Genomic DNA, 24,644 nt, shown 5'->3' with positions numbered 1-24,644 from the left:
ACAAATATTTCAACGCGCGCGTACGCGCACGTACTAAGAGAAAATGTAAATTTTGAGAATATGAGTAGAATGTGCATAACTTGAAATATATGTGACGTGAATTTCATTGAAAAACTTCATTCCATTAATGAGATATGACTGAAAATGTGTTTTCATATAATGACGTCATAGTGACGTCACGGTCGACTGATCACTTTGATTTTAGTTCGATTGCCGTCTTTGGGACACGATACATACATGGTATAAGTTTGAAATTGATAGGCAGAGTACTTTCTGAGCTAACCTCTGCACAACTTTTGGGGAGAAATAAAGAAAGAAAGAAGAAGAAAGAATCCGTACAGATACAATAGGTGATCCGAGAGGATACTCGGATCACCTAATAAAGAATCAGTACAGATACAGAAGGTGATCCGAGAGGATACTCGGATCACCTAACAAAGAATCCGTACAGATACAGAAGGTGATCCGAGAGGATACTCGGATCACCTAACTAGAGATTGTAATTTGTCATTACTGACAAATTAAGGTGATCCGATTTTTTTTTATCAATGATTCGAGTCCTGATCGCAATACGCGTGACCATACAGGCTTCATATGTGTTTAGAGACATTGGCCGTGTGATGTTTGGGTTCTCATTTAGAAAAGCGAGTCACATCTGCCATCTTGGGTGCCAAATTCTGTATGCACTAGAAAACGAAGATACAGCAACAAACACATATGACCTTTGACTCAACTTTACACTCCCAAGGTGGCATCTGAGGAAGAAGTCGTTAGTTTGTGAAATGATTCTTCCGACATCGTCTATACGTGTGCAAAATATGGGGAAAATAGGACAGGTATTCACCAAAATACAAGATGAAACATTTGTGACTTTTGACCCTAGTTTACATACCCAAGATGGTGTCCGATCAAATAGTTGGTGTTTTAGAAAATAATGTACGTGACATGAACTAAACCTGTGCAAAATATGGGGGTGTTAAGGGCTGTTTTTCTTGAGTTACTGCAAAGAAAGTTGCAGAAAGAAAGATATATCTCAATACATCGAAGTTAAGCTTTCAGTTTAACCAAGTTTTTAACGTGATTCCGACATCGTGAGAAAAAACGAAGGAGACTCATACGATAGCGCAAAGCCTCAGCTATAACATATCAATATCTGAGAGAAATTCACCGAGGGTAAGTTAGCCAGTGCTCGATAAAGACAATCATGTCAATTTTCACATCCAGAAAAATTCCCTCTCGTTTACAAGTACGTCATAACGAAGATATACCTGTAGAAAGAAGAACACCACTTTTGAACCCACTTTGCACAGACAAGATGGCATCTGAGCAAAAAGTGGTTATTTTGTGAAATGATTTTCGGAACATGTCTTTGCGTGTGTGAAATATGAGAAAGGTAGGTCATTTATTCACCAAGATAGAGGATGAAACATCTATCACCTTTGACCCTAATTTAATCATACTGAAAAATGGCAGATATGACTCCTTTTTCTAAATGAGAATCCAAACATCACATGGCCAATGTCTCTAAACACATTTGAAACCTGTATGGTCATCCTATTGCGATCAGGAATCGAATCATTGGTTTTAAAAAAATTGGAACACCTTAATTTGTCGGTCATGACAAATTACAATCTCTATGGTTTTGTGAAACGATTCTTCCTGTAAGGGCATTGTCTATACGTGTGCAAAATATGTGAAAGATAGGACAGAAGGTTGTGTTCACCAAGATGCAGGATGAAACATTTATGACGTTTGTCTCGACTTTACATACCGGTACCCAAGATGTGTCCGATCAAGAAGTTGTTATGTTATAAAATAATGTATATGACACGAAGTAAACATGGCATGTTCAAAATATGGTTGTGATAGGGGCCGTTTTTTTTTTTTTTTTTTAGTTATTGCAAAGAAAGTTGCAGAAAGAAAGAAATATCTCAGTACATCGAAGATAAGCTTTAATTTCAACCAGGTTTTCTAACGTGATCACAACATTGCATGAAAAAAACGAAGGGCACACAATAGCGCAAAGTCTCAGCTACAACATATTAAAATCTGGGAGAAATTACTGAAGGGTGAGTGAGCAAGTGCTTGTAGGGGATCATGTGAATTTTCACTTCTAATCCCGACATCGTGTGAAAACACGAAGGACGCTCACACTACTGCTCAAAGTGTCAGCTACAACATATCAAAATGTGGGAGAAATTCACCTAAGGGTAAGTGAGCTAGTGCTCGATAAAGACAATCATGTCGATTTTCATATCTGGAAAAATTCCTTCCCATAGAGATAACAGGTACGTCATGAAGACACAGAAAGAAGTACCTGGTACGGCGTACGGCGTATGGCGTACGTTTGACTCCACTTTGCACAGGCTAGATGGCATCTGAGCAAAAAGCAGTTATTTTGTGTGATGATTCTCGTAAAATGGTTGTGTGTGCGAAATATGGGAGAGATAGGACATGTATTCACCAAGATACAGGATGAGAAAATTGTGACCTTTCTCCCTAATTTACATACCCAAGATGGTGTCCGATCAAGTAGTTGTTATTTTGTGAAATAATGTACGTGACATGAACTAAACATGTGCAAAATATTGGGGTGATGGGGCTGTTTTTCATGCGTTTCTGCAAAGAAATTTGCAGAAAGAAATAATTATGCAGACCGATTTTTCGGTCAACGGCTACCTTTGAAAGGGGGAAATGTACCATTCATCGCCGCAGCTTTGAGAATATTACTATGTAGTACTAGTATGTGAAGACAAAGGTGTGCGTAACTTGTTTCATAAAGCTGTTCGTATATATAGTTACGAAAAACTTACGAGCGACTGGTTGTCAGTTCTGGATTGCTATAGTTATCAGAATTTCAATAATTCAGCACAAGAACTGATCACCAGTCGGTCGAAAGTTGTTGGTGACTCTACGAACAGCTTGAAACACCCCCGAATTCTCGGGCGTGTGCTTCCATGGTACGCGTCTCGCGCACAGTAGTCTGGTTTCCAGACCCTTTGCCAACTGGACTCCGCGGCGACGAAGTCGCCGCCCCGCGACGAAGTCGCCGCCTTTGCCGAACGAGAAAATCAACTTAAACTATACTAGTTTTCGACGTTGAGGGCGTTAATATCATGGATAGCGAAATAGTGTGGGCAGAGGGTCTGGAAGCCAGACTACGCGCACAGAGTGGTCTCGCGGTGCTCCCTCCATGATCCACACAGTGCTTGCATGCGTGGAGTGTACGTACCAAAGAGTATAGAAGCGCATGCGTGCGCTACTATGCTCGTACGCTTATACGCGTACGTAGTATACTAGTACCTTACCCATGTCCGTCCACGCGTGTCTGTCAATCATTACGTGAGCTACTGCATTGGCGTGGCAGCGCAGCGACGGGCTCACAAATACGACTTCTGAAGACCTTTGCTTGAGACTGACGGTTTAAATAGTTTGGAGTTCGAGTACCAGGTGGGTATTAGTCTGTAAACGCAGGCGGCATGCCTAAACACAGATGTTTGGGTTTTTAGAACAAAATTTCATGTGTGTCGTCGTGGTGCTGTTAGTGTTAGTGGCTATAAACGTTAGAGTGTATCAGTACTATCACTCTTATGTGTTCAGTAGTGTCTGGGGACAAGCCCATCGTATCCACCACAGCTCAGGCCCTATACGTGTGCGAAGCTAACTGTTGTAGTGCGTACACCGTGCGTCAAATGTCAGAAGTATCAGGAAGGAATTTGCGAAGTTTTTAACGTTAGACAAGACCGCGTTTCCTGAATGGACAAGGTGTGAGCCATATCATGATTTGCTATGTAATTACTAGGAAGGCTAAGTTCCAAAGAACCTACAGTTGTACGTTAAGAGTTGACGTTGACTAAGGGGGCTTACGGATGGGGATTACTCCCGTGATTCGCTTCTGGGCGAGATGCGGACGCCATTATTTTAATGCGTAGCTAACACCACGCGACCAGTAGATCACAGAGGGCGTATTTTATATTGCAGATAGCGGTGGTTCCTGTCCCCCTTTCATTTCACCCTTTTTTTTTTAGGGGGCATGCAGGGGAAGAAATATAACGTTACTTAGCCTGGACCTTGTTTTGTCATACAGAAGTATCATTCCTGTTTAATCATGAAATGTAACTGAAGAAAAGTAATTTATTTTCCAATATGCAGTCCCACAATTACACATCACAAGCTTGACTTTGACCTAATTTCACTGAGTTTAAAATACTGACCGTGTTATAACAATAGGGTTTCCCTGTATATGTGTGCACAGTGAGAAATGTGTTTTTAAGCAAGATTTTAAGTTTAAAAGATGGTTTTCCTTTGTTAAAAGAATTGTTTAGATTGCAGGAACAGTAAAATAATTTTAGAAAGATTTGTATAAAAAATTTGGGTGTTGTGCCTCATATTCCTCTCAAGTATGTATTTTCAGAATGTGTGTACCTTACATTATTAGTGGTCTCTCCTTAACACAAGGTCCTCACAGGACCAGGAAAATGTGCTTGTTATAATGAAACCTTGTTGTATCAGGGTTACAAAAATAATGCAATACAAATTGAAATTACAATCTAGGACCACAAAAAAATTACCTTGTTAATATAATGAACTTCGTTACATCAGTGCTAATTTTAGAGAGTTCACTGTAGAGCCTATACAAGTATTGTTGTAATGTTTGTATTCTTCTTTTCTTATCTTTCTGCAGGTACTGGTTGCCTTGGAAAGAGATTTGTGTTGGTCTTGTTGAAAGTACGTTTGTGTTTGTGTTTGTTATTTGTTGAATCATCTTCATCCTACATTTCATCTCATACCATTTCACCTTCATCCTTGAATATTCACTGAATATTCACTGAGATTACATCTGGAAATTCATCCTGGATTTCACGAACTCATCCCTGAAATATCTGAAATATACCTGAAATACCTGAACTTTACCTGAAATACCTTAACTTGAACTTTACCTGAAATACCTTAACTTGAATTTGAAGAAAGCTGAGAACAGAAAACTTCTGAGTGCGTGAGAATAAGACAGTATCAGAAGGAGAGAAAGTTTCAGAATCAGAGGCAGAAAGAGTTAGAAAAAGTCAAAGAGAAAAAGAGTGAAATCAAAGAGAGGAAGAGTGAGAGTTGATGAAAAAAGTAAAAATTAAACAGAATAACAGTTTTAAGGAGTGTTTGAATGAAAGAGTGCATTCTTTAAAAGGATAGTTAAAAACTGTGGAAAGAGAATTGTAGAGAAGGCGAGAAGTTTGCTTAAAAATTGAGAATAGAAACAGTTAATTTCAGAAAAGGTGTTTAAAGTCCAGAATACACTGAAAGATTATTAAAGAGTGCTGTCTTAAGACAAAAGCATTATAGTGTCATAAACGTAATTAGTGTAGACAATATTTGCACCTTCAAGGTTTATTTGATATTTGATATATTCTGCATTGAAAGTTGCTGCAAATAATTTAACTGCAGTTGACAAGAGTTGATAGCTAGGAGTTAATATTTTGAAGGAATTGTTAAAAGTGTGAGAAACAATTTATGAGGTGAGGCGAGAAGTATACTAAAAATTTTATGTGAAAATATTTCTTGGTATTTTGAGTCTTGAATTTTCGTTAATTGTTAATACAATAAAAGAATAATTGAAGAGTGCCATCTTCAGATAAAAGCATTCTGGTCATAGTAAACAAAGGGAGAGACATTAATATTGCACCTTCAAGGGCTATTTATAATTATTGGGCTGTGAAAAGAAAAGCACAATTAGTAAAAGACATACCTTTATTGCAAAAGGAGTCATCTCAAAGCAGAAACATTACTGTTTCTGTAATTGTCAGTGAAAACAAAGAATAACTGGTGAAATTGAAATTTTTGTTGCAAAAAGCCCTACCCTAAGAGAAAAACATATAAGGGAGACTGATTATTGTGCAGTTAAGGCAAAAGCATAATTGGTAAAATTGAAACCTTTATTGCAAAGAACATAATCTTGAGATAAAGGCATCTTGAGATAAAGGCATCGGTCAAATTAAATGTTAGAGAATTGAAGCTGAAATTTCTGTTGGCAGATATCGTAAAAGGAAATTGGCATAGCTTTTCCATAAAGTAGGAATTGAAGCACGTAACAGACAAAGAGTGCCACCTGTTGCTGGAAAGAAGCAAACGTTGTACAAATATCCCCACCTGTTGGTAGAAACATTATATGGATCAGTGTCGCAGCTTACTGCTGGAATTTATATTGCAGTGAAATATAGTACGTGTACTGTACACTTGTATTAGTGCAACTTTCAAAGCTGTTCAATCCGACAATTCTGTTATCAATCGCAGTACTAGTGGAGTAGGTGTGATTCATAAAAGCATAGTGATTCAAGGAATATAACTGTGTTGATTGAACAGTTGATTGATATACATTTATTTAGTAATAGGTACCATATACTTTCAAAGATTCGAAAGCCCTGTAATTTGACAATGGAAGCAAGTGAATTCAAGATTGTTATTGGTGATATCCTAGATATCCTCCATAGTTTTGACTTGATGAGAAATGTAGAGGTCAGTGAATGTGATGCATGTTGCAATGTGATCAATGAAAATGAAAGCAGAGTACCATGTGAGGATTGTGGCAAGCAGTTTCATGTGATGTGTACAGGAACCAATTCTCATGAGGCTAGAATGTGTGATGCAAGGTTGATTTGGATATGTTCAGCATGTGGAAGCAATAATATTGCCCATCGCATCTTTGACAAAATTGGCATTCCCTGTCATTTCAATAGATACGAGCTTCTCGAAGACCTTGGTGATGAAGATTTTCATGTTGATGTTTCACTTTCATCATGCAAGAGCAACCAGAGAAAGAAACCGACGAAGAGGCTAAAAAAGAGGTATGTGAGAAGGAAGAACAAACGTGGTGTTCTAGAAATGACAAATGTGTGTGTGAGGGAAAGAGCAAATTGTGACAGAGATGAATCAGATCCGACATTCACTACAAATCTCACTAGGAGGCAATTTCAACCATTAGAAACTGCAGTTGATGATGGTTGGACAAGTGTGAAATCAAGGAAGACAAAAATGATTGAGAAGGCCAAACTGACAACATCCCAAACAATGACTGACAATCCTAAGACCAAGACCAGTAACAAGAGCTCGGTGAGATCAGTAAATGGTGTGATTCTCCAACCTGGTGTGACCTACATTGGCAAAGCAATGAAAGCCTACTATCTTGAAAAACAGAGAAGAGCCAAGACCAGCAAAGGCAAGAAATCAAAAGTAGAAACAAGGCAAGAAGAACATGGTGAACTCGTGAAGCGAAATATGAGTGCAAACTTGGACACAGGACGAAATGATAGTCTGCAGGTATATACTGAATCTGTATTGAATGTATATTCAAAGTGTGTTCAGTCACCTCATGTTATGGCAAAATACTCTGAGCAAATCTATGCAAAAACACAGAGAAGTTGGGCTGATGTGGCTAAAAGCACTCCGAATATGACTAATGAATGTTTCGTGCTGAATGGTGATCAGGCTACATGTGTCTCTGTCCTTTCCACAGACATTGAAAAAGAAGTTTGGAATGTAAACAGGCTCTATGGAGGTGGAAATGCACGGCAACCAAGAAAGAAAGGTCGTTTCACGAAGATCCGCAACAAACAAAGTGTGCCACCGGTGAAAAATGCTGACTCACAGGTGCGTAATAATGAAAAGGTGAAACATGACATTCCTGAAGGAGAACATGCAGCAAAGAATGAAAAGTTGTGTAAGAATGAAATATCTGACTATGAGGACAGTATTTCCACAAGTAGAGATAACACAGGCTCGAATGATATGTCCAAAGTGAAATGTGACAGAATCCACAATGTGCATGAACTAAACCCATGTTACAGTGAAACAAAAGGTGTTGAAGGTGACAGTCAAATATCAGTGAAAGAATTGTTCTCTATGAATTCTTTTACAAATGTAAATGTTCACTCTCCATGTCACAGACCTGTTTCAGGTACACAAAACATGTGTGTTCACGTTTGTGATGAATCAATATTCCTGCCTGATCGTGAAAAAATTACTAATCCATCTGATTGCATAGTAACGAATGATGATTCTGCAAAAAGTGTTGACCACTATTATTCATATGATGTTCAGGAATCGACAGTACTTATATTAGATGATGAACCAGCTGCAAATAATTTAGAGACTGAAGAACGTGTGTTTGAGCCTGTTTCTCTTTCAGATTCTGAATGTGGTGGAAGGCAATCATATTCTATGACCAAAACAATCGCACAAGGAAATTTTAATCAAGGTGATCAACGATTTGGTTATACTGCTGGCAAACAATGTGCATGTAATTCTCTTGTGGCAGTTCTCTACACTCAAACTAAAAATGGAATGGAAATGAGACCTTGTGATCTTGATCAGATTCTGACACTCGGGAATGAGTTGTATTATTACATAAAGAAGGATTCACCATTGAATGAAGAGCTTGTAATGATAGATGAATTACCCAAGGAACTTCATATTCTGGATGAAAACTTTCAAATAACCTATGCTGAATCAAAATATGGTGTGTTGGATGGAAATCAAAACAATTTGTCAAATTTTGGTGCTTTGTCGTTGAACCAAGCATTAGAACAAGAACTGTGCAGATATGATGCATGTCTTATGAATTTTGCTGAGAGTGCATTTGCAATCATTAGACATGACAAGGGTTATTATGTATTTGATTCTCATTCCAGAAGTCATGATGGATTCTTGGTGCAAGATGGATGCAGTGTATTGCTTAGCATTTCATCATGGCAAGGTGTACAGGTACACTGTTTGAATTTGGCAAAATCAATGGCATGTGATTTACGTACTACTCAGTTTGAACTAACTGGTCTGGCATTAGAATCGAATTCTAAGAAAACTGCATTGACAGCTAGTAGCTTCAAGAGATCAAACCCAGTGAATACTGCATGTGGGAATACAAATGATCAAAATAGCAACATTTCAAAACATTGTGATCACGTTAAAGGAATTAACAGTGATGGCTGTAAGACTCAAAATGAAGCAAAGAAAAACAGAGAATATGTAAACAGTGATGACTATGGAAATACGAATGAAGTTGAATTTGTTTCAGTTGAGAAGACAACAGAAAGAAGAGATCGAAATTTCAAATTTGTTCCAATTACATATGCAGACAAGCAGTGTTTGTGCAACAAATTGAATGTCAGTTACAGTGGTGCTGCCAGTGAATCAGTGCACGATAGAAATGAAAGTTTGTGTATGAGGAAACCTGTAAATATCAAGAGAGTTACAGGTGATGGCAACTGCTTTTACAGAAGTATTGCTCATGTCGTTACTGGCAGTGAAGGAAATCATTCCATGCTCAGGAAATCCAATGTGGCACATTTACTGGAAACAGGTGATTTATTTAAAAATGTGATAGACACAGTGAAATATGAGACTGTCAGGGACTTTGTTCTTCAAGAGAAATTGATGGATTTAGGAACATGGGCTGGTCACACTGATATTAGTTCAATGGCACATATGTTGGATTGTGATATATATGTGTATGATGATCGAACAAAAAATTGGCAAATACTGTCTGCAAGGAAACCTGGGTACTACAACAAAGTAACAACTGAGAGAGGCATATATATTCTGTTCACTGGGGGCAATCATTTTGACGCAGTGGAAAGTGTAACTACTGTTCAGTCTAGTACTTTGGATGAGGAATTACCTATTTTTCATGTGAATTCAGATACAAGCATAGAAAATAAGAAAGAAAGTCATGATGTTTTATCTGAAATTACTAAAAACGTGACATTAAAGAAATGCAGTGTTAGAGTGAGAAAAATGACATCAAAGCAAATAATGGTATCAAACCTGAAACAGACAAAAATTCCATTAGAAAACACCTGTGCACAGACAGAAAAAGCTGACATTGGTGTATCTGAGGTGAAACAAGTGGGAAGAATAAAAAATATTAATCTTAGGTACAGTCCTGTGAATAAATCTGATAAAGAGAGGTTTTGTTGCAAATTAGGTATGAAGGTTAATGACAAATGTAGCAGTAATGATATGCAAGAAGATGTGGTGGAAATCAGTGATATTACTATTCTGTCACAACCATTGGCTATCTACAGAATTACTGGTGATGGAAATTGCTTTTACAGAGCTATATCATATGTCATATGTGGCAAGGAAGATTCACACCGTGATGTTCGAAAAGCAATAGTTAAGCATATTTTACAAAACAAGGAAGATTATGTAAGCCTTTTAAGATCGGGATACACAGATATTGTAAAATACATTGCAAAGGAAAGAGTATTCAACAATGGCACATGGGCTACAGAATTGGAAATAATGGCCTTATCAAATTTATTAGATACTGATATTTATATATATGAAGAAAATGGTTCAAAATGGAAATTGTTTGGTGCGAGCAAACTTCAGTTTGGAATTGTTACATCACAAAGAGGTATTTACTTGCAACACACAAACGGCAATCACTACGATGTCATAGAATCTCTGTGTCCAAGGATCAAAAAATCAAGTTCATATCAAAAGGTGTCAAGATCACAAAATATTACTGATATGGAAGCACCTGTGACAAGAAAGAGAAGAATCACAAGAAAGAGGAAAGTTACAAAACAAGTTGATGATTGTCAAATCAATGTATTGAATGATGAAGTATTAGAGGATGACATGAAACCTGCAGTTAAAATGAGTAGGCACACTGAAGAATCTGAAGCAGTTAAAACTACAATGCCAAGTACAAAAAGGAAAAAGCAAAGAAAAAAAAGTAATGCTAATGTTACCAGACGAAGAAATAGAGGTCGTATGAGAGCACAGAGACAAAAGAAGAAAAATGAGCAAAGGCAGTTAGAAACAGAATTTTTATCAGATGATCAGCCTTATCTATCCCGCAAACTTAAAAAAGCAGCTGCAAAGAAAGTAAAATATCAAACAGATGTACGTTACAGGTTAGAAAAGATAAAAGAAATTAAGGAGAGACAAAGAGACAAGTATTTGTCGGATCCCACTTACAGAGAAAATGTCAAGAAAGCAATGAGCACAAAGATGAAAGCTTGGTATCGACGCAATGCTTTATTAAGAGAAAAAATCAAGAAAAGGATGAGGGCAAAGATGAAAGCCAAATATCAAAACAATGCTTCATTCAGAGAAAGGCTGAAGACAATGAGGAAAGTAAACTATGGATGCAATGTTCTACATAGAGAAAGGCTGAAGAAAATGAGGAAAGCTAGATATCAAAACAATGCTTTATTCAGAGAAAGGCTTAAGAAAATGAGGAAAGCTAGATATCAAAACAATGCTTTATTCAGAGAAAGGCTTAAGAAAATGAGGAAAGCTAGATATCAAAACAATGCTTTATTCAGAGAAAGGCTTAAGAAAATGAGGAAAGCTAGATATCAAAACAATGTTCTATTCAGAGAAAGGCTTAAGAAAATGAGGAAAGCCAGATATCAAAACGATGCTTTATTCAGGGAGAGGCTTAAGAAAATTATGAGAAAAGTTTCAAACATAAAGTACAAGACAAATTCTGTGTACAGACAGCAGCTTGCGATGAAAAACGTGAAACGAAAAAAGCAAGAAAAAATGAATATGAGAAATTGTGACCATGTTTTGAAAAAATTTAGGGAAATTGTTTCACATGGCCCTGAATATGTATGTTGCGCATGTTTGAAATTATTATTCAAAAATCAAGTGTTGAAGTGCACAAAAGCAAAATATAACGATTCGAAATGCTTAAAGGAGGAGTACTTACATATATGCAGTGATGACTGTGATATTGACTGTCAAATAGTAAAGTCACCAAGAAATTCTTTATGGATTTGTTACACTTGCCACAGGAAATTATTAGCTGGTAATATGCCTGCTGAAGCTAGTAGAAATAACTTAGAATTACATGCTATTCCTGCGGAACTTGGAAATCTGAATCAGTTGGAAACACATTTGATTGCACTAAACATTCCATTTATGAAAATTTTGAATTTGCCTAAAGGAGGACAATATGGAGTACATGGCCCAACAGTTTGTGTACCTTCACGCACAGATGAAACTGTAAAGATATTACCTCGACCAGAGACTGATGATCAATTAATTCGTGTAAAACTGAAGAGGAAACTGTCGTATAAAGGACATTATGAATATCAGTTTGTCAAGAAAAAGAATGTGCTAGCTGCATTGGAGTATTTGAAGAAAAATAATAAGTGGTATTCTGATATTGCTATAGATAATGAGTGGAGCTCAGACTTATCAGACGAAAATAGTCAGAGAGGTTATGTTGAACTAATTGATTCAAATGAAACTAGTGATGATGATGATATAGAGGATGATCAAGATGGGCGATTGCAAGGCATTCAGTTGGACACATGTTTGCAGAAGGTTGATATGAGGCAAGAAGTGCTTGATCATTTTTTTGATGATATTATATGCTGTGCACCTTGTGAAAAGAATAGTCCTGTATCACTGTTGATGGATGAGAGTAATGAGGCAAAATGTTTTCCTGCTCTGTTTCCAACAGGCCAGCCAACATTTCATGATACCAGGTACATTAAAGTAACACTTGGTCGTTATTTACATAATCGTCTGATGCATGTAGACAACAGATTTGCAAAAAATACAGACTATATCTTTTATGCTCAGTGTATTTATGAACTGCAACAAATACTTTCTAATGTTTCCATAGCTGTCAGAAAAAGCTCAGAGAAAATAGATGATTCCATATCGGTGCGATGTTCAGATCTAAAGGATGCAAGAAAACTTCATGAGATTCTGGATTCGAATAAAGGATATAAATTTCTGAAACAAATACGAGGAACACCTCCGTACTGGCAATCTACACAGAAAGATGTATTAGCAATGGTTAGACAACTTGGAAAGCCTACATGGTTTGCATCATTTTCATCAGCTGAAATGAGATGGCCTGAAGTTATTAACACATTGCTAAATCAACAAGGTGATAGAAGAAAAGCAAATGATCTGGATTGGACAGATAAGTGTAATTTATTAAAATCAAATCCAGTGACAGTAGCTCGTATGTTTGATAAACGCTTTCATGCATTTTTGAACAAAGTGATTCTTTCTGAGGCAGAACCTATTGGCAAGATAATTGACTACTTCTACAGGATTGAATTTCAACAGAGAGGATCTCCACATACACACTGTTTGTTCTGGGTTGAAAATGCACCTAACTTGGGTATTGACAAAGATGAAACTGTCATAGATTTTGTTGATAAGTACATTTCATGCAACATTCCATGTGAGGATGAAGATGAGGAACTATATGAAATAGTGAAGAACGTTCAGCTTCACTCAAAGAAACACTCAAAATCATGCAAGAAAAAGGGAACTACCTGTAGATTTAATTTTCCAAGACCACCTTCTGAGAAAACATTTGTTGTGAAGCCTGATGATAATCCAGAAGATACAGATGAAGCTCAAGATATTCTGTCTGCAGTAAAGAATTCAACATGTGTGGAAGGCAAATATGGTAATGCTAGACAGCTCTTTGAAGCTCTTGGGATGTCTCAAAAGGAATTTGAAGATGCCTATAATGCTGTAGCTACAAAAGAAAATATAGTCATGAAAAGAGATCCAAAAGATATGTGGGTGAACCAATATAATTCATTCTTACTCAGAGCTTGGAATGCCAATATGGATTTGCAGTATATAACAAATGAGTATGCCTGCATTGTTTATGTTGTGTCATACATGTCAAAAGCAGAAAGAGAGATGGGTTTGCTCTTGAAAAATGCAGAAAGTGAAATGAAAGAGGGCAATGAAGATGCTCGAAAAAGTATGAAAGAAATAGGACATGTGTATATGCAAAACCGTGAAGTTTCAGCACAAGAAAGTGTGTTTCGTGTTTGTAGCTTGAGATTGAAAGAATGCTCAAGAAAAGTAGAGTTTATACCTGTTGGACCAAACCCTGTGAGAATGAGTTTGCCATTGAGTGTTATTCAAAGCAGGCGAGACGATGATGATAGGAGTCCATGGATGCCAAACAGAATTGATAAATATAAAGCCCGACCTGATGGTTTTGAATTTGAAAATATGTGTTTAGCCACATTTTGTTCAAAGTATAGACTACTCAGTGAATCTGATATAAAGGGTAAGAAACAGAAACAGAATGTGTTTAAATTGAGAGATCAGCTGGGCTATGTACAAAAACGATCCAGAACCAATGATGCTGTAGTGAGATATCCTCGTTTTTCACCGACTGTAACCCCAGAAAGTATTATCAGAGTATACTGCAACTATATTTGCCATTTCGTACTGATAAACAGTTAAAACCTGACCAATTTTGACATATGAGGAATTTTATCAAAATGGATCTGTACGAATGTTTAATAAGCAACTGGAAAGTGTCAAAAGTATCGTCAATGAAAATCTCAGGCAGTATGAAAAAATGCTGATACAATTGATCAGGCACAAGAATATCTTGAGAAATTTGGTCCACAAGAAGATGCATGGGGATTACTCTGTCCAGAAACAGAAATTGAAAGACATGAAACAGCTAAAATCCATGTAGAAGTTGAAGATGCTGACTATGAATTTAGAATCCCAGATCTTGAGTCTAAATCTCAGGAAAAACAGTCATACGGCATAGAATTTCGATCATGTAGCATTTCGAGAGAAGACAGTAATGTCTTATTAAGAACATTAAACAGCAAGCAGCAAAAGGTGTTCTACAAAATACGACAATGGTGTCTTGACAGAGTTAATGGAAAAGAACCTACAACATTTCAGATATTTGTGACAGGTGGTGCTGGAACAGGAAAAAGTCATCTAGTGAAATGCATATGTAATGAAGGGACAAGAATTCTTAGCAGAATGATGCATAATCCGGATGATATTTCAATTATGAAAGTAGCTCCAACTGGAATTGCAGCCTACAATATTGATGGTAGTACTATTCATAATGCTCTGTCCATACCCATTTCTGCTTCACTACCTTATCAACCCCTTGGAGAAGAAAAGATAAGTCATTTACGTAATGAGCTGGGTCAATTACAGATACTAATAATTGATGAAATATCCATGGTTGATCAGAAGCTATTGTGGTATATACATGGACGTTTAAGGCAAATAAAGCAGACGCGTGATGATGCTCCATTTGGAAAGGTTTCAGTTATTGCAGTGGGAGATTTCTATCAGTTACCCCAGTAAAAGGTTCTCCTTTGTACAAAGATACACTGCAAAGTTCCTTATGGACAGACAACTTCTCTATAATTAACTTGGATGAAATAATGAGACAAAAGGATGATGCAGAGTTTGCTGTTCTTTTGAACAAATTAAGGGTAAAAGAAAAGAAAGATGAATTATCTAGTGATGATATAGCAGTTCTTCAATCATGCCAAACTGGAGAACAATGTGAGGATGCATTGCATATATATTCTTCAAACAAACAAGTAAATGACTGGAATAAAATAATGCTTCACAAGAAATGCACAAATATCATCTGTATCAATGCACAAGATTCTGAACTTGGTGATGAGGGTAAAAACAAAGCATGTGACAAGCCACGGAGATGTACTAAAGCTTCTTTGCCAGCATATCTTTGGATTGCTGAAAATTCTAGAGTGATGCTTATCAAAAATGTGAATGTGACTAAAGGTTTATCAAATGGCTGCATTGGCACTGTAACTGAGATAGTAAGAGTAAATGAAAATGCAAGACCTACAAGTGTGCTGGTAGAATTTGACAATGAAAAAGTAGGAATTCAGTCAATAGAAATGCAACAGGAATCAGTTGGGAAAAAATATACTAGGAAACATTTCCCTTGAAATTAGCATATGCATGCACAATACATAAAGTACAAGGCATGACAATGGAGAAAGCTGTTGTTTCTCTGAAAAATATATTTTGCCCGGACAAGCATATGTAGCTCTGAGCCGTGTTACATCATTACATGGACTAACTATCGAAGATTTTGATCCAAAAGTTATGTATTGCAATCCAACTGTTAAAGAAAGTTTAGAGAACATGCCAACGTTTATTGATGAAAAGAATATTGACACTGATGTCTCAATTGCGACTCTGAGTATAATGTTACATAACATTCAAGGTCTTAAAGCACATTTCAAAGATATCCAATCAAATTTCCTATTTAGAAATTCTGACATTATTTGTTTAACAGAAACCTGGATTAATGATGACATTTTTGATGTGAATTTAGATCAGTTTAAAATGTACAATCAGCCTCGGTCAAAATCTTATTCAGATGACAGTCCTTATTTTCTGCACTGAAAAATCAAGCACATGGTGGTGTTGCAGTGTACAGTAAAATCAGATCTATTAGTAGGCTGGATTTACATGTCAATAATTTAGAATATATAACATTTGCAGTAACTTGTCCTTCATTTCTCATTTCAGTGATGTATAGACCTCCTAGATATGACAAGAAACAATTTTGTGAGAAACTGAAGAGATTACTCATAGAATTGCAGCAAAGAAGTACGAAATGCATAGTTATTGGTGACTTCAATGAAAATCTCAGACAAGGTTCAAGTGATTCATGTGTGCATAAATTGATGTGTTCTTATGGATATCAACAACATGTACTTGATGCTACAACAGAAGGTGATACATTGATTGATCATGTATATAGCATAGGTATTGATGCACTTCACACTGAAGTTATTCCACTCTACTACAGTTATCATGAGGCTATTAGAATACAGTTTTGATGAGTGATGTCGTGAGTCTATGCAAAGTAATGTGTGTATACTCAAATCAATTAATACTCATTTTTATTTGTCGTCATATTTCCTGTTTGTAATACAGAATGAGGTAAACAGAAAGTGTGAATATGAGAGAGTGTACAACAATAAAAACAAAAACAATTTAGTAGAAGTGATACATTATCATGAATACTGAGGTGTTTGAAGTATAAAAAAAATGCAACGACTAAAATATGCAAAGCATGAAGGGATCTACTGAAAATATTATGCTTGTGAATATAAGCACAACTTCAACAAGAGTATGACTACAACAGAAAAAACCGACATTATGAGACAGAAAGTGACAATTCAGTGATATATAGTCTTCCTAAATATGACTAAAAAAAAAAAACAATTTTGTGAGAAATTAAGGAAATTAGTTATTGAATTGCACCAAATAAGTACTAAATGCATAGTTTTTAGTGATTTTAATGAATATCTCAGACGAGGTTCAAGTGATTCGCTTGGCATACATTGATGTGTTCTAATGGATATCAACAACATGTACTTGATTCTACAACAGAAGGTGACACATTGATTGATCATGTGTGTAGCATAGGTATTAATGAACTCACCATTAAAGTTATCCCCTTATGAAGCTATTTGAATATACTTTCAATGAACTTGTTTTTACGAGTAGCATTGGATGTTTATTCAAGGTTTTTTCATAATACTGAAATCAAATGAAATTTATTTTTATCTTTTATCATATACTGTATATTTCATGATGTTATAGAGAATAGAGTAAATATAGTAAAGTGAAATGAACAGAATGTATAACAATAGTGAAACCCTATGATAATAATAGATTGTAATGAATACTGAAGTGAAGAAAACAGTGTGCAATGAGCAAAATGTGCAAAGGGTGGAGAGACCCTCTGAAACTACCCTGATTGTGCACAGGAAACAAAACTTGAGCAACAATAAGACTACTACAAAAAACATTGAGATTATGAATTTAAGAAAAATAACTATGCAATGACAAGAACGTACAACAGAAACAATGATCTTTCATTGCTTGTTGAAAGAAATGTGGGCATGCATGTCAAGAGGAAGGAAAAACAGAGAAATTGTATAATTGCAAGAATGATTTAAAGGACTGCAATTATAATGTTACATGTGTGTCAGCAATGGTGATGATAATATGAAGTGGTAATGCAGATTCTAGGTGAGAATTATCATCCTTTTTACAAAGCAATAGCTGCTGGCAGTTGCTCTTCTTTAAATATCAGTGTTTGGAAATGAAACAAAAAAAAAAGATGCAAGTATAGTGTAGAACAGAAATAACACTAAAAACACAAAATATAATTGAAATAGAATTGACAAAGAATGAAAATAGCACAGGCACAACAGAAATAAATATAGCCCAGAAAATTACAGTGTGTAAAGGTAGATTTGGCAAAATAATCACTTTGAAAAATATTTTTACTCAGAGAATTAAACGCTGATAGTGATAAATTTGTTTTACTGTGTGATGAGTGTTTAGAGCAGAAGAAAATCAAATTGTTAATGGTGGTGAAAGTGCTTTAGAATAAATGGAAAAAGTAGGGGTTGCATCTATGTGTGCAAAACCTGATAGGCATGTGTTGTAATTGATAGAAATAGATATTTCACCAGGCAAAATGGAGTGAAATTTATGAGTGATCATGTATATGGTGCAGGAATTGCATTTATCATGTATACATTATGAGCTATATAGCACAAGTTTTGATTGATTTCATGCAAATTTATGAAAAATGTTTTAAGTTTTCAAACCCCTGTTTCTCAAACATTTGCTCTTATTGATTGCTATCATTTATTTGTCTTTGGCATCCATGGTAGTGAGAGTAAAGCACTGGCGAAAAAAAAGAAAAAAAAAGAAGCATCAACTTGGTGTATTGCATCTAAGTGTTTATGGCTAACATCTTTATATCTTTACATTTGCCTGGTGAATGATGGACTGGTCTGTGCTTGTGCCCCAAACATGTCCATCCTTGTATCCAAGTGTTTTCACTGGTAAGTTTTCCATTTTTTTCCTTTTTTTTTTCCCTACATTTTGTCAGGTTTAACTTTAACTTTTCACTCAACTTTTTGACAAAAGCAAGCTCAATCACACGCAGTGTTCAGATTAAATACTCCTAATAATCTCTCCAGGCTGTGTGTTTTTAAGCTGTACAAACATAACTTGTAGAATTATGTATGCACAGGTATTTCCTCAGAAATAATTTTTCGCCTGAAATGTTTGTAATCATGTTTTATCATCTAAAGTCTTTGATCTGAAACAGTTTGTTAATTCCATATTGCATTTATGAAATTTTATTTACATATTTCTTTATTCTTAAAAACGTGACTGTGCAAGTATAGTTTTTGTTCTGTCCAATTTACATTGTACCTGTACATAACATGATATACATCCAGAGAACTATAATCTATACACTCTACATCTCTAAGAGCTATAGGTGTATGTGTTCATGAAATGAAAGGTTAACATAAAAGGTGATGTGATGTTATGTGGAGTTGTGATGTTTCAGTACAGTTGTATTCGCAAGTTATGACTACAAGAAATAGGTTGTATTTGTCTAAAATATGTGAAACATTATGTAACTTTCTCTGTAACATTTGTGATACTAATATGTATGTTTTCTCATTTTAACAACACATATTTTAGTCCTTTGATTTTAGCGTTGTTAAAAGACACGCAGTGTCCTTCATTTGTAACAGTATGTTGTTTATGTCTTTTAAAGCCAGGTCTTGCCCAGCAGAGAGAACAAGCCAGCTTTGCTTTGCAGCGTTGGTGTAGCACAGGGTGTAGAAATCTACTGGTTAAAGGCTCAAAACCAGTCCATTGGACCAGGTGTGGATCTCATCTATTTCAACTGTGTGGACAGCTGTCAATCTTGGATCAAACTTGGTTGGCATGCAAGACACTTCATATCAGATGATAACAGCTGAGCAACTTCATAGTTTCTCAAGACTTCATAGTTTCTCAAGACTTCCACACCCTTCCATCTACAATAATTCTAAGCACAGTGAACAGTATGCAGGATAAATGCAAAAGCAAAAGGTGTAAATCTATTTGAAGTATTGTGGAATAATTTATGCAATATAAAATACCTGAATAATTATTCATTTCATGTTTATGTGGTAGTAAACAGATCATGTGTAGTACTGGAAGGTACAGTAGGTTTACCATAGTGGCACGTTAAGCCACCATCCCTGGAGACACTCAAGTGGTAACATGTTAATGACACATAGCATAACCATTATGGATCAAAGCTGTGACATAGTTGTTAGATGGTGATTGTGAGAAGCAGGTGTGGGTCTTTTTTCTGTTTTATCATTTGAATAATTGCAAAGATGCAAAGTTGAGAAAAAAAATTTAACTGCAAGATTTTGATGACTTGGCGTCTCGGCGCTCGCGCACATGCGCGCACAAACGAGAGGGGTATTCCCCCTTCCACAGTAGGGGGCTTTCTTTAATTTGTAGCTGTTAATGCAGGATCTGGTGCATAACTAAGTGACTATTTTTTACTAATTTGGCATGATAAAGGGAAACATACTTTCAAGCGCCACCACCACTTCAATCCTTTAAGCTATACTCCTCATTTTTGGCTAAAGTCGCAATTTCATTTAATGTGTGAGAAAAACGGGTGCAATGTGTGAAATCGTACCCTAAACGTTTAAGTCTCACGCATAATGCATGAGACTTGGTTGGTCCGTAATTGATGCGTACATTTTCTTTATATACACATATGTAAACCTCCAGTAATGCTAGGTCTGGAGTTAGTTGAGCAAGACTCTATGTGGCAAATTGAGCCATGGCTCAACTTGCCCTAAAGACCTGCATTCATGACAGTGGTACAATTGAAAACATAGTTTGAACCATGGGCAATTTGTATGGAGTACTAGGTGTGGTGTGGCCTCTTTCGTTTGGAAATCAGTCATTTATGAACGTGATGACCATTTCTTCAAAAAATGTTCATTTCATTAAACATTTTTAAACATTACAAAATGACTGATTTTGTAACGAAATAGGCCATGCAACATTTAGCGCTCCATACAAATTGTCCATGATTTGAAATGTACCACCTTCGTGAATTTATGCCATAAAATCTAGCACACCTTACTAAAAACAATGTGTGTAATCACTTCATATCTTTAAATGTTTCTGAGATATGAAAATTAAAAAAAGAAGTCCATTAGATTTATGTTGGAAAGTGATTTTTAAAAAAATGTGTTCTTTAAAGAGGATTTCAAAAGTTACACTGCTTTTCTGTGTGGGAATAGTAAGTAAGCACTACCTACTTCAAAATTTATCAAAGGATTAAATGAAATGGCATGATTAGAATTTCTGCAAAACAAAAATTGACTCATTATACCTTACCTTCACCAACTGCAGATAAAGTAAAACTCAAACCATTTGAGAGTTTTCATGAAACAAGAATGGAATTTAGAAAGTAGAATATGTTTCAGTGGTTATTTGAGATGCTGGGTTGTCTCTGAAAAAAGAAGAAGATATTTTCAAAGAGGTTGCTTTGTTTTATTTAGAATTGTTGAACATTGTCATTTGAATTGAATCAAATGATGGAAATGTCGTTTGTGTTATAAATTGTGCATTAGTAAATTTAGTGTCCATATAACATATTGCAATGTGACTTGAAACAAAATGACGGCCATGTTGAAGGTAGCTCTCATCGCTTATTCGACATTTTGTTTCATTGTAAGTGTAATCAATTCCAGCAGTATTGATGTTTTATTTATATTTTGATAGGTATTTATTGTCCTCATATCAGATATGATCTGTGACAAAAGTGGTGCCATTTTTCTAACTGCTTGCTTTCTTCAAGAAAGCTGCCATTGCTAATTGATATTCTTTAATAGTGTATATAGAGGTTAAATCATGTTGAAGGGAAGAAAAGTTTCTCTTTTGTGTTATAAATCACCAATATATTCAGCTTATCATTGGTCTGTGACAAAAAAGGCTGCCATTGTTTTAAGTGATTGCCATTGTTTATTTGTTATTCTTTGACATTGCTAAATCAATTTAACGGTTGGGACTACTTCTCTGTGTGTGTGTGTGTGTGTGTGTGTGTGTATGTGTAAATCAGGAATTTCATTGTCCATGTTTTGGTTAAATGGCTAATAATTGAGTTAATATTGTGACAAGGCAATTTTTTAAAGCCATGATTCGCCATCTGATGGACATCAGGAAGACTGTAGTTGATGTCCTGAACCCTGGTCAGATTCCAGTCCTTACATGTGATCAAGCACTCTACACTCTGGCAAAGCAGATCCAATGGAGCAGCCGTACAAGTTATTCCAGGGATCATTTCATAGTGATTTTTGGTTGACTATGGATTGTGAGGATATTCTGACACACTACACATTGTGTCAGATCTGAACAGAGCAGATATTTTGCAGACAGATACTTGCAGCATAGGAGCAAACTGAACAGGAGGCAATTGCAGCTATCAACTGTGGTTACTAAAAAATGGCAAAATTTTTTGCATTATGTAATTAAAACCAGAGGACTCTGCTGTACTTCTTGATCTCTAACGAGAGAGACATTAACGCCAGCAAAGATCTCATCACTACACAAGGTAGTGGCATTCTTTGCTCCGATTGTCCAGACATGTCAGATGATACAGCACCATGCTCATATGGAGAGGCAGACACTGGTACATTGTATACTTGTTCACCTATAGTATGCCGTACAATAGCAGTTTAGCAAAGTGTCAATACACTCTGTTGATACAAGTATTGTACCCTTCAAGCTCATCATAGCATCAGCCATCACCAGAATATCTGTGAACAGTGGATTGCCGTTGGAGCTGCAAAGAGCTTCAGGTTCATTACTTCTCATGGGATCACCAAAGCTTTTGGACCTGGCTGATGTGTTGCCATGCTAATGTTTCATGTTTTAGCATCCTGTTTTTGTAACAAGGCAGAAAGATTGCATACAGGTACCTGGACTACCTATGAAGAAATCACAATCATATTCAGATCTCATCACCACACAAGGTAGTAGCATTCTTTGCTCTGATTGTCAGGACATGTCAGATGATATAGCGCGATGCACACGTGAGGTCGCAGACACTGGTACATTGTATTGTTCACCTATAGGATGCCGTACAATAGCAGTTTAGGAAAGTGTCAATACACAGTGTTGATACAATTATTGTACCCTTCAAGCTCGTCATAGCATCAGCCATCACCAGCATATCTGTGAACAGTGGATTGCCGTTGGAGCTGCGAAGAGCTTCATGGTTCATGACTTCTCATGAGATCACCAAGGCTTTTGAACCTGGCTGATGTGTTGCCATGCCAATGATTCATGTTTTTAGTGGCTGTGACCTAGCATCCTGTTTTTGTAACAAGGCAGAAAGATCGCATGGGTACCTGGACTACCCATGAAGAAATCACAATCGTATGTAGCACCTTCTATGCTAAGCAGAGTTACATACTATTGAGAAGTAGATGCAGCTAATGGAGCGATGTATGGTTTGTTGGAGTGTGGCTGAAAAAAAAAAGAATAGATGCAGTGGAAGATGACAATGCCAGAATGTGACTTTGCAGTGTACAGCTCCTTATTTTCTTTTGTTTTTTTGTTTGCTTCTTTGTTTGTTTGTTTTTTGTTTTTTGTTTTGTTGTTGTTGTTGTTGTTGTTGTTGTGTGTGTGTGTGTGTGTGTGTGTGTGTGTTTTAATGGTGAGGGAATTGGCCTAAGTTTCATACCCACCAAAAAGAGTGCTGGCAAGCATCTTTAAAAGTAGCTATTTTTGTCACAGTTCAAATCTGAGATGTTATGCACACAGTAAAATTACTGATGTCTGATTGAAAATACCACAGGAAAACATTCACACCAAGAATGTATTTAATCACTAATATCAAAAACTTGCTAATAAAGACATACAGCCATTTTCATAATGGTCACCATCTTTGTCAAAATCAAATTTGCCTAGCTCCATACTCAGTATCTATATTTAAACTAGTATTTTCATGTGCAGTTATTTTGCAAATGAGAAGATCACATGAAGTGTATTAAGAGGGTATTATACAGTGGAAATGAGTGTGTGATCAGCGAGTTGGCTGAGCAAAACTGGAAGGGTGTCATATTTTTCTTGTTACTATTTGCTGTATTTTTCACTTATTGAAAGATGCTATAGAGGTTAATATTAATTGTGCAAAAAATATGTGCCTCATTGGAAAATATCAATTGTGGCTCTCTGTGGGAAAGCTGATAGTTTTTTTTTCAGCCTTTTTGTATTGGAATCCACTTCATAAGATGGGTGTGTGTCAGTCCAGATGAAAAAGAAAGTTGGAAGTTCATGTCACAGAAGGAAATTCCCCAAAAATGTTAAAGGAAGTGATGAATTAAGGGTCTTTTGTTTAATATTGATATGTAAATGTAACGTAGAATTGCACAGACGCGAATTATGATGAGGTATGCAATGATGAAATGTGTGAGCAAAACATGCAATTCTAAAATTGTCTGTCAGTGAATGTGCTTAGACTGTAATTGTACAAGTATTATTATTGTTATTAGTACTATTTTTGTTATATTTATTTGTTTCATTTATTTACTTATTTATTTATTCATTTATTTATTTGGTCATACAATTGCGTTTTAAAGTACAATTTCATATAACATACATACAGGGTATAAAGACACATATATAAACCCATAATTGCTGGAATTTGTAGTAAGGTTAAGTTGCATACATGGTGTTCATGTAAATATAAATGTCAAAGTTGGGTTGATGCAAATTGACCAGGTTTGCAACTGCCATGAAAGAATGTCAAGCTACATGTCATGGCACAGAGATTACGCCATGAACATTGTATGTTTTGTAGACATGGAAAAGGAAAAAATGAGACTTCCTGTGATGCAGCCATTGATAATGATTCATTGATGAAAGTTGAGTACAACTGCAAAAATCAATTTAAAGCACTGTTGTAGCTGATACAGCTGTATTGTTGAGTTTTAGGCTAA

At 36.0% G+C, this 24,644-nt stretch overlaps 1 long non-coding RNA gene across 2 annotated transcripts; it reads left to right on the top strand.

Annotated features, from left to right (window-relative positions):
- The first annotated feature begins 3,350 nt into the window (after nt 1-3,350).
- On the top strand, nt 3,351-9,786 carry LOC139723611 (uncharacterized). 2 transcript variants are annotated; one of them, XR_011710372.1, is made up of 5 exons: nt 3,359-3,450; nt 4,685-4,728; nt 6,729-6,836; nt 7,505-7,638; nt 8,679-9,786. It is a non-coding gene; the product is annotated as an uncharacterized lncRNA (long non-coding RNA). The 2 variants fall into 2 exon arrangements; XR_011710373.1 differs by lacking the exon at nt 4,685-4,728 and having other exon boundaries at nt 3,351-3,450.
- Nucleotides 9,787-24,644: the final 14,858 nt, after the last annotated feature.

Source organism: Diadema antillarum, unplaced genomic scaffold (genome assembly GCF_040938485.1).
Source record: "Diadema antillarum isolate AM-2024a unplaced genomic scaffold, OU_Dant_1.0 scf00000196, whole genome shotgun sequence".
Taxonomy (NCBI): Eukaryota; Metazoa; Echinodermata; class Echinoidea; order Diadematoida; family Diadematidae; genus Diadema; species Diadema antillarum.
This window is presented reverse-complemented; position numbering and strand designations above follow the sequence as displayed.